Source organism: Echinops telfairi, unplaced genomic scaffold (assembly GCF_000313985.2).
Source record: "Echinops telfairi isolate 266 unplaced genomic scaffold, ASM31398v2 ScPeMD7_7457;HRSCAF=8495, whole genome shotgun sequence".
NCBI lineage: Eukaryota > Metazoa > Chordata > Mammalia > Afrosoricida > Tenrecidae > Echinops > Echinops telfairi.
Genome location: NW_022111357.1, coordinates 39,058,879 through 39,064,441, shown reverse-complemented (window position 1 = coordinate 39,064,441; position 5,563 = coordinate 39,058,879). Strand labels below are relative to the sequence as shown.

The 5,563-nt window shown below is 46.5% G+C and overlaps 1 non-coding gene across 1 annotated transcript; it reads right to left on the bottom strand.

Annotated features, from left to right (window-relative positions):
* Window positions 1–3,272: 3,272 nt before the first annotated feature.
* Window positions 3,273–3,436, bottom strand: LOC115872785. Its single transcript, XR_004048031.1, has one exon. It is a non-coding gene; the product is annotated as a U1 spliceosomal RNA (small nuclear RNA).
* Between the last annotated feature and the right edge of the window lie 2,127 nt (window positions 3,437–5,563).

Here is a 5,563-nt window from a genome sequence, read left to right as displayed (position 1 = left end):
AAAATGTGCTTTACACAATTGATGTGTGTATGAATTGTGATGAGTTGTATGAGCCCCTAATAAAATGATTAAAAAAAAAAAAAGCCTGCCGTACTTCAGGTCCCTACTCAAAGCCTCACTAAACACAAGAACACTTTGCTCTAATAACCTGGCACTCTTTGATACTCCCCTTCCCTACACAAAATGGATTCATAAGAAAGTGTGGTAAAGAAAGCTGATGGTGCCTGGGTATCAAAAGATATAGCATCTGGGGTCTTGAAGGTTTGAAGTTAAACAAGGGGCCATCTAGCAGGGAAGCATCTAAACTCACATGGAATAAGCACACTAGCCTGTCTGTGTGATCATAAGGTGTCAACGGGATCATGTATCAAAAGATCCAAGACAATTGGACATCCCCGAACAGAAGGGTTACAGGGAAGGGACCATTCAACCAAGGTGCAGTATAGGACCCAGGAAGCACAACATTCCTCTAGTTCCTGAATGCTTCTTTCCCCCTCACCCCCACCTCACCCCTGCCACTATCATGACCCGGTTCTACCTTACAAATCCGGCTAGACAGGAGTACACACATTGGTACAGATAAGAGCTCTTGACACATGGAATCCAGGACAGATAAACCCATCAAGAAGAGTAGTGGGAGTAGCAGTATCATGAGGGGAGGGGGAGGGGGAAAGGGAAGAAAGGGGAACCAATCACAGGATTGGATATATAGCCCTCCCACCGAGGGGGATGCATAACAGAAATGTGGGTGAAGGGAGACAACGGACAGTGTAAGATACAAAATGACAATAATACATATAATTCATCAAGGATTCACACGGGGGAGGGGGAAGGGAGGAAAAGGAGCTGATACCAAAGGGCTCAAGTAGAAAAAATGTTTTGGAAATGTTGATGGCAACATATGTACAAATGGGCTTAATACAATTGAATGATGGATAGTTACAAGATTTGTAAGAGCTCCACCCCCACCCAGCCAATAAAATGATTAATTTACAAAACAAAAAAAAGAATGTCTGCCTTGAATATGATGCTATTTCAAGATCTACTGATATGGTTATCAAATTTGACAACAGCCGCCACTGAAAAGATGAGATAGGAAGCAGAGGGGGCAGGGCGTTTCTGTGACTGGGGAGGAACAGAGGGTGAAGAGTCACATGCATGCAATCAATGTCACAGAATTGTACACGGCAACACTATCGCACCAGAGTAGGTTTTGCTGTGCATAGTGTCACCCTCCACAAAAGTCAAATAAATTCTATATATTTTTAAAAAGCAATTCCTAAAGAGCTGAAAACTCCATAAACTGCAATTCTGGAACAAACCTACCGTTAAGTTACCATTTCAGGAGACAGATCCTTGTGTTTGCTGGTCACAGAGCTTGTAATTACACCTCAGTGACGATTCAACAGCACAATGTCTTTTAATACATTGCTTATAAAATCACCAAAGGGGACATGTCCAAGGCCAGAGCTGAATGAGTAGATGACCTGCATACACCCTATTTGCCCCCCCCACCTGTAGGTTAAACCACCTCTGCCCATCAGCACCCCTTGAGCCCTGCCACAAGACAGATCCCTTGACAACATATCCATCCCCACGGTGGCCTCCTGATGACTTTTGAAGGCAGGTAGTGGCCACACCTAGAGCCCGCCCCACATACACACAACCGGTCACAGCCAGTCACACAGGTCAAAGAAAATAACAAGAAGCAGAAGGTCCCAGAACCAGTGGTGACACCATCACCTCCTTCAGCACCCTGCCCTCTTCATACTTGCACCCTCTGAGGATTTCAGACCTGGGAGTGTGTACCACCTGAGAGCCAGGGGACAGGGCTTGTCAAAAGACACTCCTGGCCAGGTTGTTGTTGTTGTTTCTAGAGTTTAATTGTACTGTTACTAATTAAGTCAGCTGGTCAGCATAGCCTTCTAGCCTGCTTTAGCTGGGGGAGGAGGAGGGCAAGAGAATGTGGGTTCTCATACCCATTCCAAAGGCAGAAAAGTGGCTGGCCTAAAAATGTGTGCTTCTGGCTCCCAGAGATAAGCACCATTCTACCTGTTCCTGACTCCCAGGCTGAGGGGGGCAGGGGGGCCGAGGTCAATTGGCATAGCATAGCTCACACAGGCAATGTTCTACAGCCTACTTTGGTCAGTAGTTACTGGGTCTTAAAGGTCCATGCGTTGAAGCGATCACTGAAGATTTGGGGGCAAAGTGTGGTGAAAAAAACAGATGGTGCCCAGCTATCAGAAAGAATAGTGTCTGGGGTCTTAAAGGCTTCAAACAAGCAGTCATCTAAGTGAGGTGCCAACTAAGTCCACTTGGAAGAAGCACACCAGCCTGTGTGATCTAAGGATTGTAAATAATAAAACCCAAATCTGAAGGAGGCAATTGTATATGAGCTGAGCTTGTGAACATCTGGTTTGCAGAAGGCTATTGACGGCAGTGGGAGTCCAAAGTCCATGTGCAAGGTCCCCATATGGCTTCAGTCTCCTAGCTTACTCAAGAGATGTGAACTGCCACGCTATCAGAGAGAGCATTGTAAAGTTGATTGTGGCAGACATAGTTAGGTTATAATGCAATACTCGGTCATTTGGTCTCCCTTTTGACCCACTTTAAAACCATTTTCATTTTTAATATTTTCTGCCTTCTCTTTTATTGAGGTTTTTCTGTTTTGTCTTGTCATTGGTTTTGTTTTTAATCATTTTATTGGGGGCTCATACAATTCTTATTACAATCCATACATACATCCATTGTGTCAAGCACATTTGTACATTTGTTGCCATCATCATTCTCTGTCTTGTCATTGTTATTGGGGTTTTGTTTGCTTTGTGTGATTGTGTTACATTTTATATGATTTTCTGTGTATGAAATCCAGGATAAATAGGCATAGAGACAGAAGCTGGACAGGGCCATGGCAGGGAAGATGGAGGGAAAGGGGGAGCTAACAACAAGTGTGAAGAAAATGTCCTGAAATTAATGGTGATAATGATCGCACAGATTTCTCTTGAACGATTAAATGTATGATATGTGAAGCATATGCTAATGAATTTTATTTTTGAAGTTCACATGTCTCTCCCTATCAGAGGGAAGAATAGTTTAAAACAACAAAAATATGAAGGTAATATTTACTCCTGAAACCATCAGCCTCTACAACCCTGAGACCAGAACTAGTTGGTGCCTGGCTACCACTACCACGAGTTCGGGAAAAGCTCATGTTCGGAAGCCCTAGAGAACTGAAAACTGTAGAACTGAACTCAAATTCTTTTTTTTTTTCTAAGGGGAGAGCGCAAAAGCAGTCCCCCACTACCACAAATTATGCAGTTGAGTTTCCCACCTTTGGGGAAATCGCAGGGGTCAGCACATCCGGAGTGCAATGGATAAGTCTCGCCCTGGGGAAACCACCTTCGTGATCATGGTATCTCCCCTGCCAGGTAATGAACTCAAATTCTTAAAGAGACCCAGCTTACTGCTCTGATAGACTGGTGAGATGTCCAAGCCTTAGTCACCCTTCTCAGCTGAACCCAGCCATGTTTGAATAATCAACATTTAAGATGAAAAGGCAGTATTTAGCCAAGGTCTCAGGTTCATTAAAGAAGAATGGAAACAGGGAACACGGGGAGAAAGTGGATTAAGAGGGTACCCTGAGGGGATTGAAATGGATGAGGAGAAACAAAATGGATACAAATGGCTGAATGTCAAACTCATGATCTGTTCTGTAAGCCTCTACCCTATTGACGATGGCAACAATGTTACTGTTGTTGTTAGATTCCATCCAGCCGTTCTGACTTCAGCAACACTACCGATGTACAACAGAAGGAAACATGGTCCTGTCCTGCGCCATCCTCACAAGTGGTCCCATGCCTGAGCCCATTGTTGCAGCCACTGGGTCAGTCCACCTCGTGGAGGGTCTTCCTCTTGCTTGCTGCCCCTCCACTTGACCAAGCGTGATGTCCTTCTCCAGGAACTGGCCTCTGTCCAAAGGTCATGAGACAAAGTCTCACCATCCGTGCCTCTAAGGAGAACTCTGGGCTTATTTCTTCCAAGACAGATCCGCTTGTTCAAACACCACATGGCACAGTTTACAAGGTAGCCTCTACCTGGCCCGGTCAGCACCCCTCCTTGTCTGTGGCAAGTACCCATATCAAACCTTTCTCTCTTTTTCTCTCCTGAAAGAGAGACAACCTCCAGAGTGTATTATCCAAAATAAGACAGGCTTGGTACAATGACTCAGCTGCTGCTGGGCTGTCTGTCCCAAAGGACGCCTGTGGGGACTTCTGCCCCTGTCACTCCCCTGGTACTGCCAAATCTATACTTGTCTTGTTGTTAGGATCCCCTGTCTGAGGTTGTATCCCACTCTCTCACACGGCTTGACATCAAACCCCTGAGAAGCTTATGGGGTGAGTCCCGTGGGTGGGGCCAACCCCAGAGTGAAGGAGAAGTGAGGAAAGCTGCAGTGGTCTCCCCAGAGTCCCTCTTGCCTTCATGGGAAGGACCCTTCTCACCTCCCAGGAAACCAGGTGTTCTCCAGAACGGTCAAGTTCAAAGTAGCCCCAAACCTTGTGATCCCTTTAAAATGATCTGATCTGCTCAAACCCCTCCCCAACCCACCCCCTACACACACACACACACACAAACCATGCTTAAGACACACACTGTCCCAGAGCATCTCTATGTTGACTCCATTTGTGAACAAAGGGGCAAGAATACATTTAGGTTTCCTCCAAGCCCCCCTCCACACACACTATATACACCAGGTCCAGCATGAGACAGGCATTCCCAGGACTAACAGGTCCCCAGGCACAGCCACACCTAGGAAGTCTGTGTATTTCAAAACGGGGCTTTCTGAAGAGGCATGAGGACCGGGCTACTCAGCAAAGTCCTTTCACTGCTGAAGAGGTCACGGGACCTCTGGGGCTTTTGAAAGGAAAGCAAATATTAAAGCTTTTAAAACAACTAGATCTTTGCTCTGAGGGATGTTAACCTCACTGTCTGAGAAGTACCAGCACACTCAGACAGAGACAGATGGTGCTGGCGGTGACCAGTAGGCTGAGAACCAGACGGCAGCCAGCTTCCGCCAGCAACACGTTCATGAAGGCCGGGGACTCCTGTGACCCAGGCCTTTTCTGTGCCCTCACAGGGCAGCACAGACAGGTGAGTCATAAGGCCAGGGGACCAGACACAAAGGCACCTGGCTGCATGCTGGCTCAGCCACAGCTGAGCAAGACTGCGCGGTCACCATCAGAAATCACCATTGGGCAGCAGTTCTCCACCAGGTTCTGGGTCTTTGGGCCCACTCCAGGATCTCGTGACCTTGAGGCTGAAACAGCACTAAGCAGAAGAAAACCCAAGGTCCAATTCTCTTCTCAAACTTACGGAAGACTGTTTGAGCAATCAACAGCAAAGAGGACCAACCAAGTGTTCGCTTCCAAGTAAGTAAACATGCCAGATCTTCAAGAAAAATCTGTGCTCCGCTCCCCCCAGAAGATTTTATTTCAAAGGACAGCATTGAATCTGCAGCTCCGGAAGAGGGACATATCTGCACACGGAGCAGATGAAGGGGGAGGAG